Here is a 16,642-nt window from a genome sequence, read left to right as displayed (position 1 = left end):
ATGGGATGAATTACCCAGTCGTCTGTAAGAAAAATAATACATTAAATTAACATTAGCTTTGGATAATTGAGGAAACCCATTCATCAAAGCCAACGATCCTCTCAACAGATATTAAAAAAAAAGAAAAGAAAACTGAGATGGCTTTAAGGACTACACTGTAAGTGCAACCGTTCCTAATTGTGTAATAGCAGCCTCAGGAAAATGGTCCCCTTCCTGCCAGTTTTGATCACAACAGGAACACCACATGAGCCAAGCAGGAGGGAATTGCCTGCATTAACTTCAAATAGCGTATTAACCTTTCTGGTGTTCCTTGGGTTTCAGGGTAAGAAAAGAAATGTAAAACTGGCAAACTCTCAGAGAACTTTAACTCATTAGTGACGTTATCTTAGATCAGTGGTTCTTTTGTAAAGGTCAATACGGAAATCGGGGTGTGCAGAGTCTGTAGACCCAAAGGGAGGTGGAGCTAAACGGTTATAAGGGTCACCTTGGCTGTGTGCACCATAGACTGTATATAGAACAGTCTATGGTGTGCACAGAACGCCTAGGCCAATGTAACTGCCATCAGGCCTGCTTGCACATATGAGAGTACAGGTTTTATAGAGGAAGGGCCCAAACACTATAAAAACAACTAAACAAAACAGTTCTGCTCAAGTATTCCATCGTGAAAACCGCAGTGCACAGCAGGGTTTTAATGAAGGCATTCTTTAATGTTCTTCTTCCAGGCCTCCCACCTGAAGTCGTGGAGGATAAATTGCCGCTCAGGGTCTGAGGGATTGCGTCGACCAAATTCATTAGATTTAATTAAATGCATTCTCTCTGCTTCTCTTGCTTTTTTTTACTGTCATGTTTATGAAATCGGGAAGATAACCCTTGGGGGCAGATGTAAAATAACCCTTAAGATGAATGGCCCCTTTGTTACCAGGGGCCGTATTCACAAAGCCTTTTATCTTACCACTAGGAGTAGGGGAGACCGGGGCTGGTTGGAACACTTTTCACTCTCGGTTATATTTCTCCGTCTTACAATGCGTTGAAATGGTCAAATTGTGATTGTCAACAAATGATCCCTTGTTTTGAGTTATATATGATTAAAGTGGTGTTGTGCACGTGTGCCAACCTGCCCCATGCACGGGGTTGGTTGGCACATGTAGTCGGGGTTCGTTGGAACACCTATGTTATAGTCCTTTGCAGTACTCCTTTTGCTTTTGTTTGAAGTGCTCATCTATATCACTACCTGTAGGGCTTTGCTGATTTCTTTTCTGTGTTTTTTTCTTCAGTAGGGCCCACCGTCAAGACCAATTTGATCCCTACCGATTTTTTTTTACTTCAAATGTTTAAAAATGTCTGAAATGCTTCCAAATGTAAAACTATGTTCAGTAATTACAATAACAATGTTAAAATAAAGATTGATGATGTTTTTATGTGTAAAATACAAAGTTTATAGATTTGTCACAAAATAGCCATAGGGAATGTCTGTCGGAAAAACAAAGTAGCCATGGGGGCGGTCCTTGTCATTCCGAGGTGCTCTGAATGCACCATGAGTCTTCGTTGCTATGGATGACGTCATTACTCATGCACGAGCTTGACTGAAGTGACCACCTTGATTGGCTGATGATTGTAACGCGGGAATGATTCCAAACACCTCCCTTACGATGATGAGTGACAGGTGACAGGTCTGATGGTGCATTCAGAGCACCTCGGAATGACAAGGACCGCCCCCATGGCTACTTTGTTTTTCCGACAGCAAGTGTTCAAGTGCTTTGCCATCGAATGTGTGACAAACACGGATGCCACAACAAAGGTTAAAACATACACTCACTAATCCTAAACAAACAACTGTATTTGCTTAAAATATAGTGTAAGATGCTCGTGAAAGAAAGATATGCAGCTTTTCAAGTGATAAAAAGGGCAAATTCCCAAGTTCACATTAAAACTGTTGGACATGAAAGGCCACATGGACTACAAACGAACTACAACGTGACGACAAAAGTGATGACGAGCCCCTAACTGGGCAACTCTGTTAGCAAAATCTAGCCCCAGTTTCCGACCTCTGACTCATACATTACGTGACGTGAATGACGCGGAATGATGATGTTTTCACTCGGAGAAAGGTTTTTACGAAGCCCATGAACGCTAGGTGAGAATGCATGCGCTACACAAGTAATGTGAAGGACGGAAGATGATGAATAACTGAATAAAAAGGCCTAGCCTAAATGAAAAAGAGTAAGGCAAAACAAATAGCCTAGTAGCCTAATGAAACTAGACCTAGGGATTGATGCAGTATCTTTACAACATTATTAAATTAATCTGTCACCATATGCCTACGTTTGCAAAGAGGAGAACATTTTAATTTGATTCAAAATGAAACGTTTCATTTAATTTACATGTTAACAATGAATAGTTTTGGTTGTTGTTGGTGGCGTTATTGCATCCCTTTTATGATTGCAAAATTGTTCCCTCGCGATTGGAAGCTCCGGTTGCCGCATAGGCCACGCATTTCAAAACATCGCAACGTGAAATGCCACGAAAAGCTGTTTGTGAATAGGTCTTAGTGAGTTAGGAGTCCTCTCGACTTCTTTTAAGCTGTCCCTGACTTAGGTGCTACTTTTAGGTCTAAAATGCTTTGTGAATTACTTTTAATGAAAAAAATTAGGAGTCCTAAAGTTAGGAGTGACACGCCCATTATTTTTAGGAGTTGCTCATAAATTCGCCAGTTAGGAGCTACTTTTAGCCTTAAAATTATTTGTGAATAGCCTACGGTTTGCAGAGAGATTGCCCTGAAAAATATGGAAAAGTTCCCAAGTTGTACTTTGATAGTAAAAACTAAATAAAAGAAATCCATAGCCTGATATAACCTACTGCCAAGGTTCTCTCATTGCTTTTTGGAGAGAAAAATGTTCCAGCAACGTGAGACAATCTTCTGTCCTTAAATCCTTAAGAGTTCCAAAGAGCCTCTGTGAGGGGCAAGAATGATGGGAAGCCCACTGAACTAAATTACAGACATGCAGGTTTTTGGTTTAAGTGGTTTGGTGTATGACTGTTCTTCAAGTAGCCTAAGGACCGCAGAGGCAAGGTAAACAGGCAATTATTAGTCCCACAGAACACCACAGGTGTGCAATAGGAGAGGGTTTCGACAGACACCAGATGAGTTGGAACACGCCAAGAAAAATATCGACCCCCTTCAAAAACACATGCCTTTCTAATAAGACCTCCTAAGGCCAGGGAACAGTCATACGAGATAGAACATTTCTGCCAAAAGGCACTCAGGGACTTCGTGAGTAATAGGATGGCACGCATCCAGTATTGCCCATATTTCTCATTATCATAGATTTATTTGTTTGAGGCAAACAAATTAGCAAACACTCTCACGCAAGTGCTGTGTTGGTTAGAACGTGAATGCTTGTACCAGGCATGTTCCTAGCAGAGCTTATGAATTGATTTAGTTTCGTGTGACGTATCTGCTGATTAAAGACATTCTTTATCTCATTGTGAAACTAAAGATGAAGAGATGTTTTTGATGGTGTGATCTTAAGCAATGTTCTCAGATACGCTTTTGACCTTCAAACTTTCCACTTTCCACAAAACTTCCAGTCTTTTTATCTCATTTCAATGTTTCTGCCTTGGCAAAACATTCTGTTGGACACATTTGAAGCATATTTTCGGCATATAAAGATCTCTGAAGACGTCAAACCTCTTGAGTAGCGCATAAAAGAACTGTGAAAAGTGTCTCCTTGACTTCTTGAAGAGTATGTCTGGCTGCTTATGTCAATTTAATGTCAAAACAACTGCACTGAGAGAGTTTGTGAGGGAGTTTGTTTGTCAGCATTAGTAATGGAACTCATTCTTCATAGCTTTATAGGGGAACTCCAACAATCCGAGATGAAAACAGGAAGTCTAAAGAAAGAAAGAAAACGTTTGTGGTTTCTGTGTGTGTCAACGCCTATTTTTAAAAATAAGCAATTAGTAAAAAACACAATTTCCTCAAGCTGACATGAGGCCCGTGTGCTTCTCCTGCCAGCATGTTTGGACATCATAATCAAGGCTCTGGGCTCAGTAAAAAAAATAATTCAAGGAAGGTTTAAGCACAAAGACGGTCTTGAATATAACCATATCATCAGTCAATAGCAAATCATTCCTCTCTGCAGGCTGGCCAGCCCCTTGGGGACAGAACAGGCCACCACTCCATCCTGTGCAACGGTTTACGTCGTTACGAAACGGGCTGACCCAGCTGCACCCTGTGCATAATCAGACTCCACCCGCAGCCTTGCATCAAACTCTATCATTCAACTTACATCCACGTTTGCATAATGTATGGGCACACATAGGTTATTCATTACAGTAGTTATGTATGCAGTCATTATGCTATGGGCACACAGTCATTTATAATACAAACAAATGACACAACAGATGTGTCCGTGTGTCTGTGGCACCTGCTAGCTAAAGCCATTCATTCTCCTATTTAAGGGACATTATCGACCCACTGTGGTGTCTGAGATTGGCTTCTGGTGGCTGTTTGGCAGATGAAGATGATTAAGCGGCATTTAAAAATGTGACTTTGCCATTGTGTCTGTGTGTGTGTGTGTGTGTGTGTGTAAGGGGGTGTGGGTGTTGGTGTCATTCCCTTTGCCATCTGTCAGAAGATGGCTGGTCAAGTTCCGTGGCAACGAACACAGTTGGTGTATGTATGGGGGTAGTTGTTTAATGCCATTATGCATTCATTCAGTTCTTTCTTTCACTTTTCTTTCATTCTGTCTCTCCTCTTTCCCTGCCTTTCTATCTGGCAGTTTCGCTGTTCCTCCTCCTTCTTCTCATGTTGTTTTTCAGTATCTCTGCTTCCCTGATGAATTTCTCTGTGGCAAGTGGAGTGTGACAGAGGCTGAGTGGATCAATGCAGTCCTCTCACTACCCCCCCCCCCCCCACTACCACTACCCCATCCTCTTTTCTCTGCTTTCATGTATTTAAAATGCAGCACGGCTCTATGTGTCTTCGCTGCCTGTCAGATTCATTCTCACCTTCTTCAGTTCATCTTTCCAGGCAATGGAGGCTTGCTGTTATCTAGGAGCTCTGGAGCGCTGAAACAAGAGATAACACACCAACGGCAGAAAGCATTGTGGGAGGTGTCTTTAGGAGGTGGACGGTGGTTCTGAGACTCCTGTGGTAGCTGTACGTCATGCCTGCCAGTGACCCTTTCATGACCCCTGTCAGCCCCTTGCCTTTGTCCGTAGGTGACTAATGACCCTTTGGTGACAGATTAGTTTCCAGCCCAAGACAAAGCAGGAAGTGGTTGCACTGTTGGTTTCCATGGGAGCGGGAGGTCTTTAGGAGGTATGGTATGGGCATACCCAATCTGTCACCATGGTGACAGGGGTTGTGCTAGGGAGATCAAAGGGGGGATTTGACCCCCAAAAAGTCTAGAAGTGGGTCTTTAGTCCATCAGTTAGCACAGCACGTGCAAAGAATACATAGAGGCAGAGATGCCAGAGCATATCATCTACCTCAGGTGAATCGTGATCTCACCACCTCGCTCACATAATCACTATATCTGACCCTTTGTTGTTCTCACTATTCACTTCTTACTTACTCATGTCCCCTCTTGTCTTTTCGCCGTTTCTCTCAATATGTCCACCGAGCATTAAAATCTTTTTTTCCCCCTTCTGAAATTGGGCCTCTTTTTTGTGATTGCTGGGCTGAGTGGTGAGTGATTGCCAGTAGCCTAAAGCTTTTCTATCTCTTTGTAAAAGCTCTCCATTTCAAACTGGTATCTCTAACGGATAGCTTTAAATCTTCTTTAAAGAGAATCAGTCTTCTGTATCACACATCAGCTTCCAGCTAATAGTCTTCACCAGATGACACTTCACTTATAAATGTTTTCAGTCTGTCCTTATGCAGAAGTAAGAGTTTACCATATGCCAAACTATAACAACAGTATATGCTATTTACCATACGTCAAACTAACAACATTATGCTTTATCTTTACAACAACACCACCAGCTAATACTAGTCTTCACCAGATGACACTTCATTTTGTAATGCTTAAACACCACTTTCTAATGTTTTTAGGCTGTCCTTATGCAGAAGTAAGTTTACCATAAAATGTCAGACTATAACAACAGTAAGCTTTATCTTTAACAACACCAACAACAAAGACATCAAGCTCTTACTGCATTTTGTTTTCATATGTTCCACCCCTGGTGAGATGATGTGTTGAATAACAACTATTTGTTGAGAACAACTAATTATTAAAACCCTCCCTAGATTTGAGTGTGACTGTAGTGATTTAATTAACATAAATTAGCATATTACAGTTTTTTACAATTGTTTACACACGTTTTCAAAACTCTGTGTCTATTTTTCAAAACTCCACACACAAAACCCACAACTGCTCACACAAAATGCAAAATGCCCCAAATCTCCAGCAAAATGACACACAACATTCAAAATGTCAAAAACACATGTTTAAAGCAAACATTCGCCTCACATTACAAACACTTTTGTCATAATATGACATTTTGGATACATCATGTACACACTGTTGCTCAAAACCTAAAGCTCTTCTGTCTTAGGCTTTCTATATGTATTTCCATACAAGAGTGAAAGTTGTGGTATCAACAAAGAGAAGTTGAAATACACAGTAAAAATGCAAGCAATATTGAAACCAAAAATAGTGATTTTTCCCAAATAATTTGCTGTTGTGAATACAGTATTTTACAGCAAACAAGAAAAAAAGCAAAGAAGAATACAGTGATGTACATGGAGTTTTGAAAACACTGATTTTGTGTTTGTGTGTGTGTGTGTGTGTGGGAGGGGGGGGGTCGTGTACAGTATATATTCATAGGCCTATAGACCCTTTCAACTGCAGAAACAAACAATTCTACAGTAAGCGTTCCTAAGGCATTTCTGGAGGCACAGAAAAATTTATTGAGCTAATGGTACTGTAACATGGGGACGAACAAAAATAGAGTAAAAAGACAAATTTTACATAAAGTCAACTTTTTGTAGAACATTACTGTAAGCTAAAGTCCGATTACTGTATTTTCTCTATTTTCAAAGTATCTGCATTGGTTCTGAATATTTCAACCGGAAATCCTCTAGGAGCAGATTGAAAGGGTCTATACCTATATATATCTATTCATAGGCCTATACTAAGGCAATGATTGGATGGTGTTCAGTAAAGTAAAGAGTGTTTGCACATGTGAAGAGAAAGAGTGAAGCACTGGTGATTTAGTGTGGCATTTTGATGGGTTGAGTTTGAAGAACGAAATCAAGTTACTTCCTGTTAGATTTTTATGTGTTAGGTAGAAAATTGTGTGTGGTGTTTGGCAAAATGTGTTTTAGTCAATTGAAAACTGAGTCAAACACTGAGAATTAGTGTATGGTTTTGCAGATTTGGTGTGGGGTTATGATGTTTGGAAGACATGTTTAGAAAATTGTGTGACAAGAAAAGATTTAGTGTGTAAGCAGTTGAAAAAAACTGTAACATTAATTTGAACTAAATTTATTTAATATTCTGAAAAAAAAAGTCAAATTATGTAATATAAGGTCTTTGTCATTTGAGGTTTTCTGGTTGGAAAAGATACTCAAGCATATTCGTCCAACACACATTCATCACACATTCAGCAAGGCCCTTAGCAGACTCCAGTATGTCCAGAACTCAGCTGCCAGGGTTTTAACCCACACAAAGCCCTGGCAGCATATCACTCCCATTCTCCAACAGCTCCACCAGTTGCCAGTCAAGTCACACATCGCCTACAAGATCCTCCTGCTCACCTACAAATCTCTCCATGGACTCTCTCCACAATACCTCACAGATCTCCTCCACCCCTACACTCAATCACGCTCCCTGCGGTCCTCTGACAAGGACCTGCTGGCCACCCCCTGCACCAGGTTGCGGACTTTTGGGGGCAGGGCTTTCTCTGCCAACGCTCCCACACTCTGGAACAGTCTACCACTCCATGTCCGCTCTGCCCCGTCCCTGCCCATGTTCAAAAAGCACCTCAAAACATTTCTTTTCAACAAGTCCTTTGACCCCTAACCCCCCCCCCCCCCCCCCCTCATTGTTAAGCGACCTTGGGTACCATGAAAGGCACTATATAAGTCCAAGTTATTATTATTATTATTATCACTGTCTTGCCTCATCAAACATGCAGCTTCATGTACTAACTACATTATAATTTTATTATCATTTACACCATATAATTAACCTCTGCAACAAAGCAGTTTACATGCGTCACTAGCCATTCATGCAGAAACTGACTCTATATCCGTTAATGGCCAGAAACAACAGTTCTCCAGGCATTCACACACCCTCAGTGACTCAACTTCACAAATGTCTGTTAAAGCAACGTAGCCACAGAGAATGTTGATTGCAGGACTCAAAGACCTTGTTGTTTTTGCATGGTGACAGTTGTATGAACACCTCAGGGATCAGCAGATCTTGAGATATAGTGTGATCGAGAAACTGCTTAGAGAGGTGGGATCAGATTGCCCAATTCTCTTGTTGCTCCCTTCGGCATCCGGAGCAAAGGATAGCCTGTTTACAGATCTGCCTTCAGGGAGTCTTTTAAGGTGTCATTACCAAAGGGGGGAAATATCTGATTGTACAAATGTCTCAGACTCAGTCATGAAAAGTGATGTGAAACCAAACATGGAAGGCACTTATAACAGTGTGGAGTTACATTGTGTTCGGAATTTACACATGAAGGTTCATACACACACATTCACATGCTAGTTTGTTTGGTAGTGTGCTTGAAAAGATAGTTATGAGGCTATGAGCACGAGAAGCAAGAGACATAGGCCTACCTCATCACATGCAGGAAGAATCCTACATATTTTTACAGCGCATGTAGTCTCACAGGACCCGCAATCAAGACAACTCACATTGACCTGGAAAATCCACACTTAATTCAGCAACTCATAAAATGAGATTTAATTTGACTAATTTGTCTAATTATTGTCAATTATTGTTTTGAAATGAATTTCATTAATTGCAACCAGATTAGTTAGTTACCTAGGCTAAATAGGTAGGCTAAGTCTAATATGGTTATTAAACAATCTTGAAATTATTGCCAAAATAGCCAATATCCGAATATGATGAAGGATGATTTTATCCACACTCATAACTGTTATACATAGTATTAGCCATATAGGCTACTTTCTGAGGTAGAGGTTGTAGGCCTATAGGTTTTTGTTTATTTTGGGCGTTCTTTCAGCGTGTCTTGGCAGGGACAGGTATTAAGTCTCATGACCTCACCACCACAGGTGTGCCTCAGGGATCAGTATTAGGGCCCCTGCTTTTCTCTATTTACACCACTTCCTTAGGTGAGACCATTCGCTCCCATGGATTTGACTATCATTGCTATGCGGATGACACTCATCTTTACCTATCTTTCCCAACTGAGGGCTCACAACTGGACTTACACTTGGGCATTGATGACCAAGTTCTCTGAGCATGAAGCTGGCATCCAGGCGACATGTGAGTCTGCAGAGGCCGACAATCAAGTGGACTGGACTGATGGTAATGTTTATATTTATGGAATTTAGCAGACGCTTTTGTATAAAGCCACATAGCAGCTACAAAATACAAGAATGAAATATAGTCCCAGTTAAAAACAACAGTAGCCTAGGCTAAATAGTTTTAGAGAGTTGGTAGGCTAAGTCTAGGCTAACGTTAGTAGGCTAGCCACAAACCACAACTCATAAAAGCCATAAGAATTAATTAATTAAGTGCCACTGAACAGATAAGACAAGGTTTTATCATCTGTGGCTAAATGTACACTTCTATTCATCTGGTCACTGATGTTTTGCTTTAGTGGGTGGAGGTGAAGCTGACCTGTGTAGAGTGGCTGGACGACTCTCGAAGGAAGCAGTGGTGATACCTGACCAACACCTTCCACATTGACACCCGGAGGTATACGAATTAGCAAAGACCTGGTTGAAACATCTCTCATTCATGTCTCTGATTCCACAGTGGTCAATGGCTCTGTCTATATTCTAGGGAAGATTAGAGCCATATGCTGACCTGAGGTATCTACTTTAGCTGAAGAGCTATTTTCATCATCATGGATCTTCTCACCCTCCGTGTCACATCATGCATGAAGTTGCTGGTTTAGAAGTCGCAGCTAGTCTCATTACGAATCTTTGGTGTAAATTGGCCTTTACTGCTAGTGATTCCATCCTGTTCCATTCTGATGTGTTTGTGATGTGTTTTTGCTCTGGCAGGGGTCAGGAGACAGCAGCCTGCTGCTGAAGCCACACAGGCTCCCTCCCTCTACCACGTCCGCAACATTGATCGATGTCCTCATCACCTCCAGACTCAACTACTTTAAGAGCCACTACTTTAAGAGCTTTCTCTATGGCTTACCACACAAAACCACCAAGAACCTCCAATATCTCCACAACGCTGTTACCCACCTGCTCACCTCCACCTGCCGCTGAGACCACTTCACCCTGGTCCTTCAGAACCTCCACTGACTCTTAAATACAGGATAAATAGCTCCAGGTTTGGGGTGGCAGGGCATTTTCTGCTCCGCTCCCTTCCTCTGGACCACCCCTCCCAACCACATCAGACTGTCAAACACCATCTGCCAGGTGGCCTCTCATAACCCACCTCTTCACACTCTTAAATACAGTAACTCCCCTAGTTTCAACCACATACCTCTCTTATCAAACTTCTCTTCAAGGTTTTATTTTTTGGTTATGTATGGTTATACATATTTTATATGTAGAGTGTCTAGAAAAAATATTATTAGTAGTAATAGTGGTAGTAGTAGTAGTTATTATACAATTCTACACCAATAAATCATTAGAAACATTTTGTATACGCAAAAAATGATGACAATACTTTTTTTTTATTTCTTGTGTATGTGTGCACTTGTTATTTTTGACAATATTCAATATATAATCTAAATAAATGTGCTGCTTGTGTATTTCTCTCTAATCACTCTGTTTCATATTATCAGTTGTGTAATCTTACCACTCATTAGTTTCACTAGGTTTTGTGTTGTCATGCTAGGAAAGGTAGGCTACTACAGTGGCAAAGCTTACCATCCCCAGGGTAATTTACAGTGTAATTGTTAGGCTCTATTAGGAATAGCTGTTAGATCATGAATTAAACACTTAATTATTTTGTTATCAAAATGATTGCACAGTTACTGTTAGTACTGTCAGTTCCATTAGCCACTTCTTACGTAATGTGGACACATTCAGTTGGCTGCTCACACTGCACTGATAGGTTTTGTTTCTACAATATTCTTGTAGCAACAGGCAGTTTTGAAACATGACACTCTTTGTGGCAATCCTATCCTGTCAGCTCACACTGGCTTTTACCTATCAGCAGCTCATTGGGCTAGACCATAAATTATAATGAAAACAGAAACAGCTGTTTTCACCTGCCTTTTTACTGTTTTTCTCGATTGCTTTAATGATTGTGTCAACTCTGACATCATGTTTTCAAAACAGTTAACACACAGGTCTAAACAAAAGCACTTTGGCCAAAATTACATAATTTGCTTGAAATTTGCTTGCCTGACTCTTACTTTCTCAAATCATTTAAAACATGCAGCAAAAGCAATTTTTGCCTTCAAACAACACATCTTATAGTCAAATCACTGTGTGATTTCAATCAGTCATTACACACTGGACAACAAAATGCAAAATATAGTTCTCAAAATGAGAAGTTTCAGCCTTCATTTTTGCCATGTCTGTGCCATTTCTTTCTAATTTTTCTGGTATCAGAAATACTGAATAAAAAGGAATTGTTTTCATTCTTCCCAAGATGAAGCTGTCATCGAAATGCAAGACCTACAGTAAGCACCTAGACAAGATAAATTTCATTACAGTTTTTCTCAATCGCTTTGATGCCTGTGTCAACTCTGACATCACATTTTCAAAACGTTTCCATGTCTGAACAAAAGCACTCTGGCCAAAATTCCACATTTTGCTAGCAAAAGGTGGTTTCTGTCTCAAAACACTTAAAACATGCAGCAAAAGCAAATTTTGCCTTCAAACAACACATCCTGTCGTCAAATCACTGTGTGATTTCAATCAATCATTACACACTGGACAACAAAATGCAAAATATAGCTCTCAAAATGAGCATTTTTGCTATCTGTTCCATTTCTTTCTCATTTTTCTGGTATCAGAAAAAACTGTGAAAAGACCAAATAAGACTGAATAAAAAATAATTGTATTCATTCCTCCCAAGATATAACTGTCATTGGCATAAGACCTACAGTAAGCACCTAGACAAGACATTGAACTACAACTTGTCATTTTTCATCGAAATAGACAGTAAACACCTTTTGTTTTCTTCACCAAATAGGCAATACAGTACTTTCTCTAAATGTGCCTTAGATCCATACTGTACTTGCAAATAGCAACACAGAACAGACATGGCATCTCTTATGGATAATGAATGATTGCTAATTGAAGAATTGTGCAAAGGAGTTTCACACAGGTGTATCAGAGATTCAGACTTATGCAAGGAATCTCTACCACCTGTGAAACGATGTTTTCCTTTTGTTTGGCACTGGGAAACCAATAGAGTTTGGGGTTTTTGAATGACATCTGTGTTTTGCAAAAGGGTGTGAGAAATGTGTGAACCCAATGAAAACGTGTGAGCACATTTGCAAGAGATGACTTATGCTGTGCAAAGAAGGTGTTAATGAAGACCATGGATCCCAGTTTCTTTAAGCAGGTCAAAGCAATCGAGAAAAACTGTAAAGACTAATTTTCCATCATGCCTCAGACAGGGCTTGATTACATACATCCCATGCCTACCATGCATATTTCTGTACTACATGAAAGCACACAGCATCTAATAATGCAGTCTAAGATATTTTGAAACTATTTTGAGCATATAGAGGCACTAATCGAAAGCCCTCTCAATAATGGTATAACTCTGTGTGTACGCACACGCACACGCACACGCACACACACACACACACACACACACACACATACTCACACACTCACAGTGTGTGAGTATGTGTGTGTGTGTGTGTGAGTGTGTGTGTGTGTGTGTGTGTGTGTATGTGTGTGTGTGTGTGTGTGTGTGTGAGAGAGAGAGAGAGAGAGGTGCGTATGTGAGTATGTGTGTGTGTGTGTGTGTGTGTGTGTGTGTGAGATAGAGAGAGAGAGAGAGAGAGAGAGAGAGAGAGAGAGAGAGAGAGAGAGTGTATCTGTGGTGGTGGTGGGGAGCTATGAGAGCTTTTGCATGTGAGAATTTGTTCTCTAGGGTCTCTAGGAGACTGTCAATCCCATATCCAGTGGTACCAGCGGTTTCAGCGGTTTCTTTGATGTTTCCACTTTAGATTCCGTGTCTGTGTGAGGGATACACACATCTGCGCCTCTGGACACATCAACCGAAACATCAACAGAATCAACTGCTTTAGTGTTTCATTATTTATTAACTCTCGGAAACCAACAATCTCTAGATAATTCATTCCTGCTAACACCCACGAATATCAAGGAATGCTCTATCTCCCTTCGCTACAGTCCTAAATCACCCTCCAGGCTAGGGAATTGTGTAGGACATTTTCAGGAACAACACATTACAGTTTTTCTCGATTGCTTTTACCTGCTTAAGTAAACTGGAATCCACTTGGTCTTCATGACTACTTTCTTTGCACAGCACAAGTCATTTCTTGCGAATGTGTTCACACATTTTCATTGGGTTCACACATTTCTCACACCCTTTTGCAAAACAGTTAACACTAGTGTCATTCAAAAGCCCCAAACTCTATTGGTTTTCCCGTGCTAAACAAAAGGAAAACATCTTTTCACAGGTGGTATAGATTCCTTGCATAAGTCTGAATCTCTGATACACCTGTGTGAAACTCCTTTGCACAATTCTTCAATCAGCAATCATTCATTATACATAAGAGATGTCTGTTCTGTGTTGCTATTTGCAATTATGGATCTAATGCACATTTAGACAAAGTACTGTATTGCCTATTTGGTGGAGAAAACAGTACAAAAGGTGTTTACTGTAGATCTATTTCGATGAAAAATGACAAGTTGTAGTTCAATGACATTTACTGTATCTTGCTAGGTGTTTACTGTATGTCTTACATGTCAATGACAGTTACATATTGGGAGGAATGAATACATTATTTTTCATTCAGTACATTTTGATACCAGAAAAATGAGAAAGTGGAACAGACAAAGCAAAAATGCTCATTTTGAGAGTTAGATTTTGCATTTTGTTGTCGAGTGTAATGATTGATTAAAGAGTGTTTTTGAATTGGCAACAAGTTGTAGTGTTTGAAGGCAATATTTGCTTTTGCTGCATGTTTTAAGTGTTTTGAGAGAGTAACAGCCTTTTGCAAGCAAAATTTGTCATTTTGTCCAGAGTGCTTTTGTTCAGACACGGGTGTTAACTGTTTTGAGAATGTGATGTCAGAGTTGACACAGGTATCAAAACGATCAAGAAAAACTGTAATGTCTAACACATTATACACAGCTGCACTTGTCTGAGTGTTCTAAATAAAAAATAAAATTAACTTTCATTTCTGACTTACCTTAATGGTTTATATCTTCATATAACTTTAAATATGTAACCACTGAAATTAACTTCCACCTTCCACTTCATCATGTCAGAGATGCCAATAATCTGCTGTTTTAGTATGCATGTCCTGGTCATTATGTCACCTTAGGGAAGCTGTTGCTACATCATTCAATAAAGGTCGCTGTGCACAAGTTAAATAGCTGTGTGAAAGTAAATGTGTGTGTGTGTGTGTGTGTGTGTGTGTGTGTGGACATTAAGAGAGAAAAATGATTTCTCATCTCTCTTTTCCTCTGGCATCCCCAGTAAGAAGAATATTAATTAGAGGTTATGTTTTATTAATGCAGTTGTGCGAGAGTGTCTCAGTGTGTAGGTGTGTGTGTGTGTGTGTGTGTGTGTGTGTGTGTGTGTGTGTATATGTGTGTGTGTGTGTGTGTGTGTGTGTGTGTGTGTGTGTGTGTGTGTGTGTGTGTGTGTGTGCATTTTTCTTCCTCTCTATCCCTCTTCCCCTATACTGTGCAGATGTGCTTCCTGTTGTGACAGCTGTTCACCTGAGATTGCACGATTGCCCAATATTGCAGATAGGGTCTAAAATTGCAATCTGCACTCAACAAGGCTCTCTCTCTCTCTCTCTCTCTCTCTCTCTCTCTGTGTGTGTGTGTGTGTGTGTGTGTGTGTGTGTGTGTGTGTGTGTGTGTGTGTGTGTGTGTGCGTGTGTGTGTGTTTGCGAGTGTTACATGGGAGTGGTGGTATATTTTAAGTATTTGACAGCTTGAGTTTGACTGACATTTCTAGCTTGTATGTTCCCCTTGGATGCACACACTTCATTGCTTGACTCTGTCCCTCCTCCTCCAACTCCATCTTTATTTCTCTCTCTCTCTCTCTCTCTATATATATATATATATATATATATATATATATAACATATGGTAGTTACACCCACATCTGGCAAATGTTTACACAGGCCAACTAAGCAGAGGAAAATACAAACTTTTAATTACTTTTATGTTTAAAAATGCACTGAAAAGCCCTGTAACTGGTCTCATATAAGGCAGACATCCAATTCCTGGGGGTGGCTGGGGTGGGATGATGTCAGGGGGTGGGGGTGGGATGGGGTGCAGAAAGAAAATAATAAAAAAAATGAGATCCACAGACCCACTTTGACTGTACCTTTTTTCTCCATGGTGCGTTAAGCAGGAAATGACTGCCTCTGTATGCAGGTAAGGCAAGGCTCTTTTTGAAGTCTGGTGCCGCGCGCTTATGCACATCAGTAATGCGGTGCCACATAGTGCTCCACCAGGAGACAATGGGAGCTCACGACAGGATGAAACAGTGGCAGGCCTGTCTGGCAACTCTCTGCAGGGTCCCACCATGGGCCGGGTGCATTATTGATGCCTCTTCTCAACAGCTGCCAGTATGCCCGGATACACAGCGGAGTGCAAACACAATCCCATACTGCAGCCATCTCTAGCAGGTATAAACAACATCCACACAGCAGGGTTTGTGATAACAGTGTACGTGAGAATGCAGAGACATGCGATAAAGATTTTATCATTTGAATGTGTTACAACACTGTGTTATTTTTTTATGACTAAGTTGGCCATCATGAAGCTAGATTTGAAAAATAATTTTCTCCACACAGCATCTATGGTTATGGTATTTTGCAGACATTTTTGACCTAAGCTAATTTGTGCTTAGTAACACATATCATTAGCACATAGAAATACCATTTTGCATACAACTTCACATGCACACACATACAGTTGCAAATATGCACATAAAAACATACCTAATTGCAAACGCAAACAAAAGCAAATAGATACATTCATGTATGAAACTGCCATTTACAGACTCACCTCACCTATATACCGGCATCATGCAGATCATCAGGTACACACTGATTCTTTTAAATGTGTTTCAAAAGTGTTTTTAAATGCATAATAACACACACTCATTCCCGGAGTTTTGAGATGTTTTATTTTGTTTTGATGTGACATTGAGGTAAACTTCTGGGCTGCTTGGCCCTTGTGGTGGAAATTAAATTATGGTAAATACTCACTTTAAGTGTTTGCACCACCCCTTGGGTGTGTGCCAGAACAAGAATCAGTGTGTAGCACATGAAAGAAGAAAGGAAATCACTT

Source organism: Alosa pseudoharengus, unplaced genomic scaffold (assembly GCF_046254945.1).
Source record: "Alosa pseudoharengus isolate Yale_2024_CS ecotype anadromous, Long Island Sound unplaced genomic scaffold, YU_APseudo_1.1 YU_APseudo_1.1_scf_17, whole genome shotgun sequence".
Classification (NCBI taxonomy): domain Eukaryota; kingdom Metazoa; phylum Chordata; class Actinopteri; order Clupeiformes; family Clupeidae; genus Alosa; species Alosa pseudoharengus.
Note: the sequence above shows the minus strand (reverse complement) of the source record.